The following is a 17,847-nucleotide window of genomic DNA, read 5'->3' on the forward strand; positions in this document are numbered from 1 at the left end:
CACCCTCCAAAGGGCCCATCTTAATACTGGAAGAATGCAAAGCCCCTGTGATCACGGATGAACAAGTAAAGACTGCACTCTCCAAAGCCAAGAACACAGTATCCATGGGACCAGACAACATCCAGGCCGTATACTGCACGTACTACAGAACGAACTGGCACCCCACTTAAGTACCATGTTCAATCATAGCTTCATCTCAGGCTATGTGCCTACTGAATGGCACACAGCAATGGTTATCCCACTCCTCAAAGGGGGTGCCACCATGGACACCAGAAACTACCGCCCTATTAGCCTGACAAGCCTGGTCTGCAAGGCCATGGAATGTATCATCTTGGAGCTTATAAAGAAAGACATAGGTAACCTCCAAACCCTGGACCCCACTCAGTTTGGGTTTGTAAAAGGTAGATCATGTCTACTAAACCTGACTGACTTCTTTGAAGCAGTCACTAGAGCCGTAGATGAGGGCAAAGTAGACTACACAGCCTATCTTGATCTCGCCATGGCTTTCAATACCACCCCCCTCGTCTGGAATTATAGATAAACTCACTAAACAGGGCATAAATCCCTATGTCACAATATGAGTGGCCAACTGGCTCACTGCCAGAACCCACACAGTAAAAGTAGCCAACTCCAACTCCGACTTCAGACCAGTGACGTGTGGAGTACCACAGGGTTCGGGCCTGGGTCCTCTCCTGTTCGCCATCTACTTCTCTGAAGTGCAGGCCAACACAGAAGGTCTTTGGCTAACAAAGTTTGCAGATGACTGGAAACTGGTAGCCATAATAGAATCACCTAATGATGTAGACGTTCTCCAAAAGGGCCTCACAGAGACAGATGCTTGATGTCAAAGTCATGGCCTCAAGCTCAATGCCAAGAAGTGCATTGTCCTCCCCTTTGGGAAAAACTCGGTACCCATGAACTACCACATAGGCGATAGCTCACTAAACACTGAAAGTGTGATAACAGACCTCGGGAAACAGGTGGACAGTAGTCTCTCCTTTGATAACTACATTGCCACAGTAGTCAGGAAATCCTTCTACATGGCACACTTTATCACAAAAGGGCTCTCCTCTAGAAAAAATCAGGTCATTGTTCCTTTCTACTCATCCCTCATCAGACCCATTATAGAGTGCAATGCCCTGTTCGGCATGTATCTCACAAGATGCCTACAACAATTGGAAAGGCCACAGAAATACCTCACTAAGAGGATTATTGGCCTGAAAACAGATGCCATATACAGACTGTCTCAAAAATCCCCAGCTCTACTCCGTCGTATATCGCCTACTCAGAGGCGATCTCTGCTTAACATACAAAGCTATGTCAAACCCAGAGCTGTTGGAAATGCTACACTTAAAGAAATCCCAATCTCTCCAAACCACATGCTCCAGGGACCTAAACTTTGTCACCACAATAAACAGAACTTGCTGGAGGGATAGATTCCTGTCCCAGAGGCTTCCCATACTCTGGTCCAAACTACCCATTCATGTCAAGCAAAGCTCCTCATTGGCCCTCTTTAAGAAAAATCTTGAAAACTGGATGAGAAATAGGAAATTCACCCTGGGGATCACTTCTACAGCACTGCTTGACAGAGGCACAGGAAAATAATTTTCCTGGGTAGCAAAAGCCAGGGAACCTTTTTGGCTAGGCTTATATAGGTCCCAGGACCAATAGCCTAGTACCTACCTATGAACCTATGAACCTATGCTGAAGTCAGTGCTGCTCATGCTGCTGACAATAGGGCTAGGCCAAGAAGGAGAAGCGTGTTCAGGCCCAGGGTAACCTTCCAGGAATTACATAAGCTGGAGGTTGTAGAGTGCTACAGGGTGGACAGGGACATGTTACAAGAACCCACTGAGCTCTGCTGCCCCCAACTCAGAGCCAGAGCTAACAGAAGGGAACCCATCACAATGGAGACAAAGGTATGTGTAGCCCTTAGGATACTAGCTAAAGGTATTTTCAAAGACCATCTGGGGACATGCTGGGGGTGTTACAGGCATCTGCATTCAGGATACTCCACCAAATCCTGGATGCTATACTTCCATATGCCAGTGATCACATGTCTTTTACCCTTACACCTGAGGCAAGGGCCAGCAATATGCAACACTTCTACTGTGTATCACACTACCCTGAAGTACTGGATGCCATAGATTGCACTCATGTATACATCAAGGCACCACCTGGTGAGCAGGGTACAATCTACATTAACCACAAGGGGTACCACTCCATCAACTGCCAGATCATGTGCAATACTCAGAGGGTTATCCTGATTGTGTGTGCTGGCAACTCTGGCAGTTATCATGACTCCCATATCTGGAACACATCATAGCTGTACCAGATGTTTGCTAGGGGGGACATCCCACAGGGCCATTTACTGGAGGATGTTTTCTATGTCCTTGAACCATGGATGATGACACCCATCAGAAATGCACACATGCCCATGGAAGAATGTCATAATGAGGCACACGCACAAACTAGGAACGTCATAGAGCATGTGTTTGGGCTTCTGAAGTCATGGTTCCAGTACCTCGATATATTTGGTGGAGCCTTGCAGTATAGTCCAGCCACATGTGCACAGATATTCACAGTATGTGCTATAGGTTCATAGGTTCATAGGTTGGTACTAGGCTATCGGCCCTAAGGCCTATGCAAGCCTAGCCATAACAATTCCCTGGAAATTTTTTCCCACAATATTTACTTCTCTAGGCCCCTGTCTAGCAGGGTGACTAACATGATCCCCGGGGTGAATTTCTTATCTCCCATCCAATCATCAAGGTTCCTTTTGAAGAGGGCCAATGAGGTGCTCTGCTTGACATGTATGGGCAGTCTATTCCAGAGTATGGGGAGTCTCTGGGTCAGGAACCTATCCCTCCAGCATGTTTTGTTCAATGTGATGATAAGGTTTAGATCCCTGGAGCGTGTGGCTCTGAGGGATTGGGATTTCTTTAAGTGGAGCATGTACAACAGCTCGGGGTTTAACATGGCCTTGTATGTTAAGCAGAGATCGCCTCTGAGTAGACGATATGCCACAGAGTATAGCTGGAGTTTTTTTAGATGGTCAGCATACGGCATCTTCTTTAGGCCTGTGATTCTTTTAGTGAGGTATTTCTGTGGCCTTTCCAGCTGTTGCAGATGTCTTGTGAGGTACATACCAAATGAGGCATTATGCTCTATAATGGGTCTAATGAGGGATGAGTACAGTGGGACAATGACCTCCTTTTTTCTGGATGAAAAGCCCTTAGTGATGAGGTGTGCCATGTAGAAGGATTTCCTGACTTTTGTGGCGATGTGGTTATCGAAAGTGAGATCACTGTCCACTTGTGTCCCTAAGTATCTCATCACACTTTCGATGTTTAGTGTCCTGCCACCTATGTGGTAGTTCATGGGTACATGTTTTTTTCCAAAGGGGATGACTATACATTTCTTGGCATTAAGCTTGAGCCCATGGCTCTGGCGCAAGGCATCTGTTTCTGTAAGGCCCTTTTGTAGAATATCCACATCATTTGGGGATTCAATAATGGCTCCCAGTTTGCAGTCATCTGCAAACTTTGTTAGCCAGAGTCCCTTAATATTTGGCCTGTACTTCAGAGAAGTAGATGCCAAACAAGAGTGGTCCCAGGACTGAACCCTGAGGTACTCCACTTGTCACTTGTCTGAAGCTGGATTTGGAGTCGGTTACGTTTACAGTCTGGGTTCTGTCAGTAAGTCAGTTGGCAACCCATCGAGTGATGTAGGGATTTATGCCCAGCTTAGTAAGTTTATCTATGATTCCAGAGTGGGGGATGATGTTGAAGGCCTCGGTGAGGTCCAGATAGGCTGTGTGGTCCTCCTTACCCTCATCCACAGCTCTGGAGACTGATTCAAAGAAGTCAATCAGATTCAGGAGACAAGATAGGCCCTTCACAAACCCAAACTGGGTGGGGTCCAGTGTCTGGAGGTTGCCAATGTCTTTGTTTATAAGTTCCATGATAATGCGTTCCATGCCCTTGCAGATCAGGCTTGTCAGACTGATGGAACGGTAGTTCCCGGGATCCAAGGTGGATCCTCCCTTGTGGAGCGGGATAACTGTAGCTGTGCACCACTCAGTGGGCACGAAGCCTGAGATGAGGCTATGATTAAACATGACACTTTGGTGGGGTGCCAGTTCATTTTGTAGTTCATGTAGTACACAGCCTGGGACGTCATCTGGTCCCATGGATGCTGTATTCTTAGCTTTGGAGAGTGCTGTTTCTACCTGTGTGGCTGTGATTATCGGAATTTGGCAATCTTTTGGTATTGAGATGGGCTCTTTAGGGGGTGAGAGGGGAGTGAAGTTGGCACTAAATCGATCTGCCAGGATATTGGCAATATCCTTGGGATCAGTATATTTAATGCCATTCTGTTGTAGTTCAGAGCAGATCTGAGCATTGCCATTTAGATTCTTGACATAACTATAGAATGCCTTGTGGTTGTCTTTGGAATCTTTGGCAATTTTATTTTGCTGCACAGTCTGATCCTGCAGAAACAGATTCAGCAGAATCAGCAAATGGAATACATACATAGCCCCCCACCAGTGCAAGGTCACCATAGCCACAGTCACAGGAGGACTTGGCAGAGGAACCCCCTGATGATGTCCCTATAGACAGACATAGGTATTCTCAGTATGCCCTCACTTTGGCTAAGAGACAGCGTATAGCACATTCACTGACAACCTAGGGACCTAGGGACTAACACCTTACTCCTACTCACATACAGGTATTAAAATTGATGCTAGGCAACTCACACATCCAGTACCTATCCATGTATTAGCTATGTAATGCTTGCATCAGACATAGTCAGCCCTGAACTACAGTTGTGTCAAGTGCTGCATTTGCATAAGTCCATAACCTACACAGTAGTCTACTGGATTATTATGATATGTCAGTGTATGTATGGACCGGGTACATTGTGCAAGTAACTATAGTAGGCTTGGACAGGAGTGACATCCACATGGGACTACAGATGTACACTCCACTAACATGCTTCCATTTCTGTTCAGTAGGCCTCATTCATGGAATATTCATCTTACTGCAACAGATTACTGGTATATCACTGAGGGGAGATGTTAAACAGTCAGGTTAAATGATAGTCAGTCTATTGTGTATCCCAGTAGAACATGTGGTGTCATTCCCCCACCCCCAACACAGCAGTTTTTCCTTGTGACTGCTGTAACAGTAACTCATCAATGGTATATGAGCATTTCACTCAGTCTCAGGGCAGTACTATTGAAATTGATTATGCATTGTATGTCTTAGTTAATGGAGGAATAACCAATGTACATATTTATGCAGGTGACTGTTTGATGAATGACACCCCTGTCTGTCAAGCAGCTTCTGCGGCTTAAAGGACTAAAGCAATCACCTTGTTTGATGGAGTTTATGGCCCTTATTTAGACGCATCTACTTTTTTGGATGTAAGGTAACAATAATTTGTGTTCTACAGACTGTCAGTCTGTGCTGTACTACTTTAACTGCTGTCACATATTAATTACATAAGACAACTTTAGAAAATCTTAGCCAATGTGAGTGAAGTGCAGCAGTGCAGAAACAGGGACAGATATCATATTGTGTAATACACAAATTCCCAGACTGGAGTACAGCTAGGTATGGGCTGGAGTCAGTTTATAACTAGCCAAAACCTCCACTGAGCATGCTCATACACAAAGTTAAGCTGAGCACAAATCTGTTGCTCCTCGCACAATTACTTTTGGATGGCACGGTGGTACAACAGTTTGCATTGTCACCTCACAGTAAGGGTTTCTCTGGTTCGAATTTTGGCAGGGGTGGCTTCTTTGCAGAGTCTGTATGTCCTCCCAGTGTTTGTGTGGGTTTCCTCTATTTGCTCTGGTTTTCTCCCATGTTACAAAGACATGCATCTGGGGTGTTTCTCCCTGGGCCCTGCTGAAAATTGACTCATTCCATCATTCCAAGTCAGACTTACCAGGTAAACAAATTATGTATGTATATATATATATATATATATATATATATATATATATATATATATATATATAGGTCTACTTTGTTTCACTCAATATCATTTCACAAAATTTCATTTCACCCCGACCAATTCGCTGAAAACTCAAATTACTGAAAACTCATTTCACTGAATCTCATTTCACTGAACTGCAGTTAATATATAGGGCACTGTGTAGAGTACGGTTAGGCAAGTAAAATGTATATGCCCTTTTTTCCACTGTAGTGCGATCCTGGAGTTAGTATATAAAGTTGAGGGGAGGGGGGCATAGTCCACCACTTAGTTTGAGTACATATTGTCTTCTAGAGCATGTTAGTCCTTGGTGTTGCAACTATGCATGTTTATTGTTTAAAATGTATTGTTTTGAAGTTTTTAGTAAAATACAATGGGCAGGATTCACAAAGCCTCCGTGTAAGAGATACAAGGCTTACACGGAGGCTGCAGTTAAACGGTGTGACATCAGCATGTCATGCATATGCATGAGGGCATGCTAAATCACACTTAAGGCTAACACGGTCCGTGGAAGACAGTAGGGGGTGTGTCCGTAGGCCAAGCCCTGCAAGCGGACACGCCCCCAGAAGAGTAAAAGTGCTCAGAGTAAACCCCCATGACAGAGTACATGGAAATGTGAATAAACACAACACAACACATGCCCCCACAGACTATTAACATAAAATCATATAAATGAACATGTGTAATATTTTTTTAAACTGTAAAGATGTTTGCCCGTGAGTGAGCTCGTTTGCTTGGGCGTGCCCGTAGCTCAGCCACAGTTAGCAGTAAGTGGAAAAGCATATAATAACTAACTATGCAAAGTAAGCCAAAAAGCAATAGTGTAGCGATAGAGATGTCGGCTGAAGAGCAGGCAGTCATGGTTCGAGCCTCCACAACATCAATTTTTATTTTTAGTGAAATAAGCACGAAACAAGTCCCTGACACATATGTACACATATAAAATTATATTTTATGTAAAATGTAATGAAATAGGCCAGTTATAGTGAAGACATGTGAAATAACAAAATAATAACAAATGCCAGATGTGCCCATAGCTGAGCTATAGTTTAACAAGTTGAGTGCATCTGCCCGTAGGTGAGCAGTGGTTTAACAGGTGCAAAATGAGTGCCCGTAGGGGAGCCGTGTTTTAACACGCTGAAACTGTGTGCCCATAGCTGAGCTGAGCATAATATGCGTGCTGACAGCTAAATGAAGCATAAACCAGCGTAACCCGTTTGCGTGGAGCTGCGCACCGCGCCAACAAGCTAATCGACGGGCAACGTTGAGCAAGCTATAACAAAACTGCCTTTACACAGACACACCCCCTAGCCTGTCTAGACAGTCATAAAATATAAAAAGCAGTGGCCAGGTTTGAACCCAGGCTACCATGCACCATAGTCAGGTACTGAACCACTAAGCCATGACAGCTGTACTTAGAAATGCAGTAATAGCAAATATATTGGAATGAATAGAAAGTGGAGCATGACAAAGCAGGTTTTGTGAAGCTGATACAATTCCAAAATGGCCAATCACAGATAAGTGCGGGAAAAACGGCATATATAAGCCCCATAGGTGGGAATACACAGCATAAACGATTGTAGAACTAACTTGCAGCCAGAATGTCAGGAGTAGGTGAGGGTAGTTGCTTTCAAGCACAGAGGTGGGGCGTTGAGGAGTCCAGATATATGGTCTGGCTCCTTGTCCACAATCATGAGGCCTAACTCATGCAGGGCCAGGTCCTGTGGGGAGCATATAGGGCTGAGGCGTGGGACCGGTTGGCTCATGATCTCACCAGTGCCACAGGGATTCCAAGGACTGGTGAGCAGGTCCGTCACCACCATGTGGACCTGAAGAGATGTAAGCAGGACCAATTGAACCTTTGGATCCAGGAGGCCCGGCAAATGCCCAATGCCCCACTACTAAGTTATATTTAATTATGTATGTAAGAAATTAAACTAGCTGATATTATGGAGATGTGTATTCCAATATTACTTCATTTATATTACAGCTGCAGGTGTCCGTTCTGTGAACCACAGAGTCTATGGCGATAGGCTGGTGCGGTTGCACCACCAGGCAGGTCAGTAATCCTCTCCCAGTAACTGTAAAGAAATATAAAAGTATGACAGTTAGCAAAAGAGTGCAGTGTAGTCACTAAGTAATAAAATGTGCAATTAACAGTGTAAGAGTGTTTGCAAGTATTGATTGATTACAAAAGTGTGTTGCAGTCTGTAATCCAAACAGAAAAATGAAAATGTCTGAAATAAAGTCTGAAATAAAGATGCCCCACCTGTAATATAATAGTACACAACCTGCAGCAGGCTGAAAAGTACAGCTGCAGAAGATGAGCAAATCACATGTGTGAAATATATCCCTGTTGAAATACTGAAATATGACAGAAGTGAGACTGCTGGAAAGGATTGTAATAACTACAGGTAAAACATGTCAAAGCCTATAAGTAAGTACCATCCTGAATAGTAAAATTAAAACAAGTGAGAGAGTGTGAGAAAGAGTTATGAATCCACCAATAAAGTAGTAATAACCCCTGAATAAAGTATACTGCAGTCAGTACAGAATGAAATGAATGTGACAAGCAGAACCAAACTGCGAAATGTGTTTAAAATGTTGCTGCAGCTGGAATGTGTATCCCAAAATCTGGATATGTTGCTCTCAGTCTGCAATATGCAGATAGTATGATTGTCTGAAATACCAAACATCCACAGTTGTCTATAGCTATATAAAGCAAATGTAGCAGGATGATGTAGCTGAAAAAAGCCAGATATGAACGTGTATGAATAACAATAAAATGTATATTGATGTAGCAGTAAATCACCAATTTGAAGTAGTTATCACATAGGAAACTGTAGGTAGAACAGTAGTGTGTATATATCTGCAGCTATTAGAAATGTACAGCATATGTATTGGTATTTGAAGGTGTTAATTATATTTTCTTCACCCTACCCTATAACCACATATAATCCATTCCACATGAAATTGGTATGTGCAATCACAATTACCACCCCTGGACATTTGTCCTGTTGGGTCATACATATTTGCATGTGCGTTGATGCAACTGCCCTGTTCATACATCCAAACCTGATGGCCTGTTGCCATCAATCAACCCTGCATGTTGTTGGACTGTGTATTGCTGTTCAAATTATGCATGTGTTATGCTCACTGTTCAATGGTGTGAATATCTGGGTGTTTGGTTAATGGGAATACTAATGCACGCTGTTACAACTAATTGCGAATGGTATTGTATGTTACTAACCCAAACTGTCATGACATAATGCAAAACATAGGACGACAGGGAAGGCGGGTTCCAGCAGACCCACCTCTCCCACCTCAGCTGGCGAGTGCACCTGGCACTAGTGCCCAGTCTGGACCCTCCTCCGTGGCCCTGTGCCACCTGCGGGTGGAAGCGCTGCAGGGGATGGGGCCCATCCCCCCTCTGCAAGTGTGGCCGGAGGAGAACCACCACTCACCCTCCGTAGCGTCCGGACTTTGGTGCGTAGGGAGATCTGGGAATCTGTTCTTGGGCCCCTATGCCAGCTTGAGGCACAGGTGGCACAACTTACGGCATGCCTGTTGCCCAGCCTACACAGCCCCCAGCACAGCCCCATCCTGGGCAGTGAAGGAACAGTGGCAACTGCCCATGGGTGGGGATATCAGTTCCACTGTTGCCATCTGTGGGCTCATGGGCTCTGGATATCCAAACATCCGTCCCCGTCAATTGTGTAACCCCCCCCACACATGTCATACACCGCCCCTGTATGCTTCTTGTTTGTCTTGTCTGTTGACCTACCTAACCTACCTCATCAGCTATACCGACTTCCTTTACCTGACATACCACTCTCACCTGAAAAAAAAAAAAAAAAAAAGGGCACTCTGTACCTACAAAAAAATTACACCCCCAAAATAGCTGCCCATTCCACACACATGTCACCTGGACATGGAAACTATCAATTACAATTGGCTGTACAACAAGTATTATTGTTGTCCTGACACGTCTCTCAGGGGTGGAAGGTTTCTAATGTCACACCAAATTACAAACATATGCACAGCTGTTGCTGATGAAGAAATGGGCAGCTATGGGCCTTACCTACATCCCTCCTGCAAAACCCAAGCTTGTTTCCCTACTGTCTTACCCTCTTTGTGACCCCTTTTTCACCACTTTCCTGTCTCCCCATTTTCATTTCTTTCAAAGAAAATAGCGTGGGTGTGCGCCAGAGTAAGCACTGTTAAGTGGTTGTAAGTGGGTGTGCGCGGAGCTGAATGCCAGTGCGCATGCGGGAGCTCCGCACAAACCAGCACTAACCCGGTTACAACTGCTTAAAAGTGCCAAGGTCCTGTAGTCAGTTCAAAAGCAAAATAAAATCCCACTGTCAGTCCCGAACCCAGGAAACAGTAGTCTGCATGACTTACCACTAAGCCATGACTGTTATACAAGAACACTGTGCTACAATAAATATATCATGTAATAGTAGGAATGAATGTAAAGGGAATATAGGATGTGTAGTACACAAAGCATGTCATGTATATTTACTGTCAAATCTAGTGGATTTCTATAATAGTAGTGTGTGAACAGAAACAGCCATGCTAGTTGGTAGCTAGTAGGTAATAATGTTAGTTATTATACATATATAAATGTATGTATATTTATATATATATATATATATATATATATATATATATATATATATATATATATAGTTGTAGGTGTCAGTGTACATACACACTTAGTACAGGAAACAGGAGAGATGAATGGAGAAATGTGAATCTACAACACAGCCTGAATCATGAGAGAGATACTAACCTTTACACTCACAGAACAGTGTCCACAGCATACCAGCATGGTCCCCGCCCTTACAATCTGAAAAGGCAATGCCTATCTCACATACCCTTTTATAGCACTGTCCTGAAATCACAGTGAGAACTGCAATCAGTACACAACTGGCTGCATGCAATTAGCAAATGCTGGCTTACAATTGGTGCAGAGGCCATCACATGGACTTATGCAGATACCTACAAAAGCATCCTGTACTCCCACTCCACACGTGCAATACTTTCATTGCACCGTCTGGAGGCAGAGAGAGAGAGAGAGAAAGAAAAAAAAAAAAAAAAAGAAAATAAGAACACAAACAAAAACACACGTAAGACAAACTAAGTTGAAGCTGTCATCAGTGTCAGTATCAAGCTGGGCTAGCAGCAGCAGGAAGCTATAGTAACGGTAATGCAACCAGCTGCTACAAACACAGGTAATGTAAAGTAACAAGTTAATAGTCTGCATACTGTGAACCCTCCATATGTGTTATTGGTCTGTATCTATATGTATGTCTATGTGATAAGTTGTGTGCACGTAGTTTCACCCAAAGGGGATGACTATACATTACATGTCATTCAGTGTTAGGCCATGATTCTGGCACCAGTTGTCCGTTTCAGTGAGGCCTGTCTGTAGGATGTGTGTGTCAGCTGGTGTAACAACTATGGCGCTTAGTTCGCAGTCATCTGGGAACTTTGTCATCCACAACCCGCACATGTTTGCTTTCACATCTGAGAAGTAAATGCCAAACAAGAGGGGTCCTAGGACAGAGCCCTGTGGGATACCACATGTGACTGGCTTTGAGTCTGACATGGCTCCCGCAATATTGATATTATGGATTCTGTAGTTCAACCAGTGTGCAACCCATCATGTGACATATGTAGTAACATGTAAGCTGATGAGCTTGTCTATGATGCCTGAGTGGAGTACTGTGTTGAAGGCCTTAGGCAAGTCCAGGTAGGCTGTATGGACTGCTTTGTCCTCATCAATGGCTGTAGTGACTGTTTTGAAAAGGTCAACCAGGTTCAAAAGGCAGGATCAGCCCATCACAAAGGCAAACTGGGTGGGATCAAGTGTCTGCAGGTACCCAATATCGCTGTATATGCGCCCCATAATGAATCATTCCATAGCTTTGCAGACCAGGCTGGTTAAGCTTATTGGGACAGTAGTTCCCAGGGTCAGTAGAGGTGCCTCCTTAGTGGAGTGGAACCACTGTTGCTGTATGCCAGTGTTCAGTTACATATCCCGTAGTATGGCCAAGGTTAAATATCAGTTTTATATGCGGTTGTATCTCCTCTTGGAGTTCACATAGCACACATCCAGGGATACCATCAGGTCACATTGATGCTGTGTGTTCTGCTTTGCTGAGGCCGGCCCTCACCTGGACATCTGAGATGATAGGGAGGTTACATTCCGCTGTGATAAGTATTTCTAAGTGTGGGGGAGAGGGAGGGGGGATATTTGCACTGAACCTGTCTGACAGAATGTTGCCAATATCTGTGGGTTCAGTGAATGTTAAGTAGGTGTGTAGTAACTCAGAGCATATCTGAGGCATTTGGTCCATATGTCTAACAAAACTGAAGAAGGCCTTGTAGTTATCTATAGTGTCCGTGGCCATTTCCCTCTCAGAGTTGGCCGTGGATGTTGTTATGAGAGACCGTAGCTTATTACCAGTGCCGACCACAGATGCCTTCCCTTTATGTGAATCTGCTCTGTCCTGCAGTAGCCTCCTTCTATCGTTATACAATTTGCCTTTGGCTGGGGTCCACCAGACAGGATGCTTAACCTTTGTGCATAGGGTCTGGGTTAGAAATGTGTGTGCATGTTCCATGCATTCTTTGGGATGTCCGTGGGAAGCATTCGCAAAGGGGTCAGCATTGTGGGTTGTGGCCTCCACTGGCCCAGTGGGCTGCATGGATACCATGTCAGTCCTAACAAGTGAAAATCTGTCTATTCACATATATATCAAAGTAGTCTACTGTGCTGGTGGTGGGATATGTATATCCAGGCCGATTAATTGGTAACCCAGATCACACTAGTGGATGGAGTTCCACAGACAGTACCTTGGTATGAACCCCCAGAGTGAGGTTGTGCATTGGACCTGTCTCAGTGTGCTGACCGATGGGGCTTGGTACTATGTTGTATGGAATGTGGCAGGTATTGTTGCACAGGTGTTGGCTGATTACTGATATCTGGCCATGTACATGTGTATCCACCAAGAGACACACACGTGCTACATATGGGAGTAGTAGTATATCACTACAGTTGAGTATCATGTATAGTATGTGTGCCATATATTGCTGACATAGTTTGCTGATATCCTGTTTGTGTTCTCTTTCAGGGACATGGCGCATCAGCGAAATCCTACCTACTCTGCTGCAGAAGATGAAGAGATACACCAGAGCCTGGTGCGGGATTATGACATACTGTTTTCCCGCACCAGCCAGAATCAGCAGGAGAGGGCTGCACTGTGGCAAAACCTTGTCCGTAGGGTAAATGACATTGGCACGCATAATAGGACATATGAGCAGGTACGACATCACTGCAGTGATTTAATCAGAAATGTCCGTTAGCGTGCGTCGGATATCCACAGGCAACAGGTCGCCACAGGAGGTGGTTTGGCCACACATCTCCCCGTCACCAGACTGGAGGGGCTACTCCTAAGTGTTGTGGCTCCAGCCCAAGAACATCAACAGCAACACACCTGCATTATGATGGAGGCTGGATCCACACAGCAACATGACATGGAGCATGCAGGTAATATGCCATATGTACACTTGACTGTTCTGTACACTGTTAGTTTATGCATGTGTAAGGTGTGTCCTTGGTATGTAGCTGTCAACATAGTATGTAATTGTGCAGGTGTGATATTGCCAATATCAGCAGCTGACATGTGAAAGGCAACTGGTGTACTACTGAACTGTATCATACGCAGTATCAATGGCACAGTTGTGCCCACTGACATTAATCCCCTCATTTCTGCAGGTCCCTCCTGTGTTACAGCAAGGCAGCCCATCCATGCTGGTGAGTGTGTTTTAACAATACCTATAATAGTCCTGATAGTGCTAGTAATAATAGTGTAACTCAGTAGTGCTCTGTGTGTATACTGCGGGGTGTGCATGTGTGCATGTGTGCATGTGTCCACGTGTGCATGTGTGTGTGTGCATGTGTGCATGTGTGCCTGTGTCCACGTGTGCATGTGTGCATGTGTGCATGTGTCCACGTGTGAATGTGTCCACGTGTGCATGTGTGCCTGTGTCCACGTGTGCATGTGTGCATGTGTCCATGTGTGCATGTGTGCATGTGTGCATTAGTGCATCACTGGTAACATTGTGTAGACATTGTAAACTGTGTTTCCTGTCTTCCTCCCACAGGTTCTGGTGCTGCTCTGGTGTCCTGCAGCAGGGAACCTGAATCTGGTGCCACAGGTACTGATAATGATGATATCTGTGTAATGGCACAGGAAGGTGTGTCAGGGTCCGTCATTGGTCAGCCAATTGACAGTACACAGCTGTCAACCCCATCATTGCGCACAGTCATCCTGCCAGTACATCCTATGTCACCATTGTCCCTAGGTGATGAACAGGATACAGTGGGCATTGACCAGGGTAATGTGGTATCTGTGGCACATGCTTCCCCACACAGCAGCCATGGGCAGGGTCCTGAGATGGTACCACACAGACAGTTGCCCATGGGTTCTCGTGGGAGAATCCATGGGCGTACTGCCTCTGGCAGACGTGCCCAAAGAGGTCTGTCAACCTCAGCTATGTTTCGGGCTGTCATGCAGGTACAGTCACGTATGGAAAGGTACACCAGACAGGGTCTGAGGGAGCTGAGAGCATGTCGCACATCCATGAATGACAGTATGCGTGACATCACGGCTGCTATCCGTAATTTCACCGATGTCATAGACAGACATTGTGGGGACATATTACAGCAGTTCCACAACCACATGTCCATGAGCCAGGGCAATGGTGGACGGTTGCGGCGTCGACGTGGCCATATGCCAGCAACAGCAGCAGCTGGCAGTCGGCGTGGACAACAACAGGCCCGCGGATGCCCCCATAGTGCCAGCAGCAGCCCCAGCAATGCTGGGTCTGTGCTGTCATCAGACCGTCCCAGGAGACCACGTGCACGTGGCTCTGGACAGTCCCAACAGGGACCTGTGTCCAGTCAACAAACTCCCGCTTCTGATGACAGTACCCAGTCTGGCTTAGTACCGGATATGGTCCGTAGCACCCCTGCCAGGCACAGGTACCGTGTCCGTGCCCACAGACACTGATCTGTATGACCTGCCAGGTGCAGTCTGTGGCTGTCCACAAACTCCAGTATATGACAGCCATGAGGTGGAACTGTGTGCATGCATACACACATGCGAAATGTTAACACCTAGGGCTACCACATACACGCACACACTGCACCAACAGTGCCCCACCCTGTACTGCTGTCCCTCACCAACACACATACACATACATGTCAATTGGTGGTATCAGTGGCAGACTCAGGCATACCTAATTCACACCCTTTGCATATGATGAAACTGTGCCACCTCCTGCAATCTCCAACATCAGTGCAGGAACAGGTAAACACGTTGCTGATGCACAGGGTGACTACATAGAAGTGTATTACTAGTATCATGTTGGTAACAGTACAGTGTGCTGATATGATTGTGTGTATATCCCAGCATGCATGATGCAGTAACTGTATGTCTGTCCTGAATTGTTATCTACACCCATAGTAAGTACCACAGTGTAACAGCTGCACATTATTGCATACCGGTGGTAAGGATGTCAACAGATAGCCACATACATAGGTAGCACAGGGGAGAAGCTAATGCAAGTAGTGATACGCAATGATGGACATGTACAGTAATGGTGGCATGTTGTCCACAACGACTATGCAATGTGGATGTTTGTGCATGTTGATATGTGTGCAGTACCAATTTAATTCAAATTACAATTAAATATGACATAATATCAGTTCTACCATAGACATCTGAGCTGTGCATTCCTGGGTACATGTTGATAGTGCCTGCATATTTGCACTGTTACCTACTGGAAGTGTTACCCCTTCTTTGTTGTACAATGGACTACTTCCAGCCCTGCTTACTGTAGCTTTGTTTGCATGCATGTTTGCTTGAGGTTCCCTAGAACATGGATTCCACCTACAATGCAGAGTTACAGAGCTTCTGTGGATTCCTAGTGACATCTGCATAGCGTACTATACGTATGTCAATTTTTCACCTGACAGACCATCACTGTCTGTCCTGTTCGCATGTACGTTGCCTGTGACACATTGCATATGACTTACCTGGCACTTACCCACGTGTGCAGTCATATATGCCAGTGCTATGAAATCAGTAGCAGTACACCCACATATACTCACCTTCAGTATGTTGTTCCCCATTGGCTCTATGTGTTGGTAATCACCATGGCAATCACACTACTATGGTAGCATGTGCAAAGGTAACCTGTGAATCACCTCTATGGTCCAGTTGTGGTTTATGTGAGTCATGTGGCAATGTCACAGCTGCCACATGTATGCAGTCAACCCTCTCCCCTGGCCAGGAATGTACAACACATGTGTGAGATGCCACCACATAGCCAATCTGGGGACTGAGCACTCTGAACCCAGTACTGCCATACCCTGTCAGGTGGCATGACATACTACAGTGACTACAATACCAGTCTGACATAGACCCGCACTGACAGCAATCCGAACACACTGGGGCATACTTGGAGACTCAGAATAGCATCCTGCCTGAGCATCACACACCTCCGCAGCTAGAACACAAGCATACATTAAGTCGGAACAGAGCACATGCCACACATGGTACACACATCCCGTCTGCCACACACTCACAGCCTGTAGGGCTACACAACACACCTGCTACAGATGTGTCAGGTACCTCTCTTGGCCACTGCAGTGGGGTCCCGCTCAACAGGCTGTACATGGTGAAGGTCACAGTGATATGCCCGTGGGGCACTATGGTCCACCACAAAACACATGCATACAGGTCAGTCAGAGGCATGGACACATATGACTCAGTCATTGTCCATGCCACTATGGATGACCTGAGATGTACCTCCCTGGACTACATGATAGGGAACATAGAAGGGCTCTCTCAGCATGTAGCACTGGCCAGAATGAGCCTGACCTTGGTTGCCATCATACCCTCACCAGGTATGCTACCACAATATGTAGGAAGGGTGTTCTATGTCTACATTCTGCTCAATCTCCAATGTTATTCATAGGGTATCCAATGGCTGTCAACGTGTGCTTACATACTAGGGAAGCCACAATGATTTGCGAGGGGCAGCTTGCATGTGACACCCATGGGCCATTGTATATTGGCGAAGCCCCTTGATACACACATAGTGCCTTTTGCTGCAGGACACAGATTACATAGCCACCTCCGTGGGTATCACACGGGATAGAATGCTAACAGTAATGCTACACAACGCCAGCAGTGTACACCGCAAGATGCATGCACTGGACACTGTCCTCAGCACGGTAAACTGCAATATCTGTGCAGTACCAGATTCCTGATTCATGGCTCACAGGTGCAACCCATCACTGCCAGGTTATACCTCATACCATGCCTGTTGTCCCCTACACATGTCACACACATGGACAGGGGGGTGGTATCTCAAGGCACCACAGATACACACACCTCCAGGTTGTTGGCACAAAGCATCAGGGCCTATCCATGAGCAGCTAACAGTGTGTTGGACTGCCTTCTGGTTCATAGCCTGGCACACACAACCCTCCCATACACAGGAAACCCACCTGTCCTCCCTAACAACACTGGCAATATGACAGTCTCTAGAAATGTCTTTATATGGCTGGACTGCATCCAGCTGAACATTGTGTGTGAGCATTACTGTAGTTACAACACACTAGCTGAAAGGTTCCCATCATGTAGTCACTGAATTGCAGTGGAACAACATGTTACCACTCCCACAACAGGTGGGAACATGCAGCACCTGTTCATCAACTACATGTAGACTATATGGCCCAGACCAGATGTGTAGCCCCTGCTG

The sequence above is a fragment of the Protopterus annectens genome, chromosome 5.part0 (genome assembly GCF_019279795.1).
Source record: "Protopterus annectens isolate FY-2018-M chromosome 5.part0, PAN1.0, whole genome shotgun sequence".
NCBI classification, from domain to species: domain Eukaryota; kingdom Metazoa; phylum Chordata; order Ceratodontiformes; family Protopteridae; genus Protopterus; species Protopterus annectens.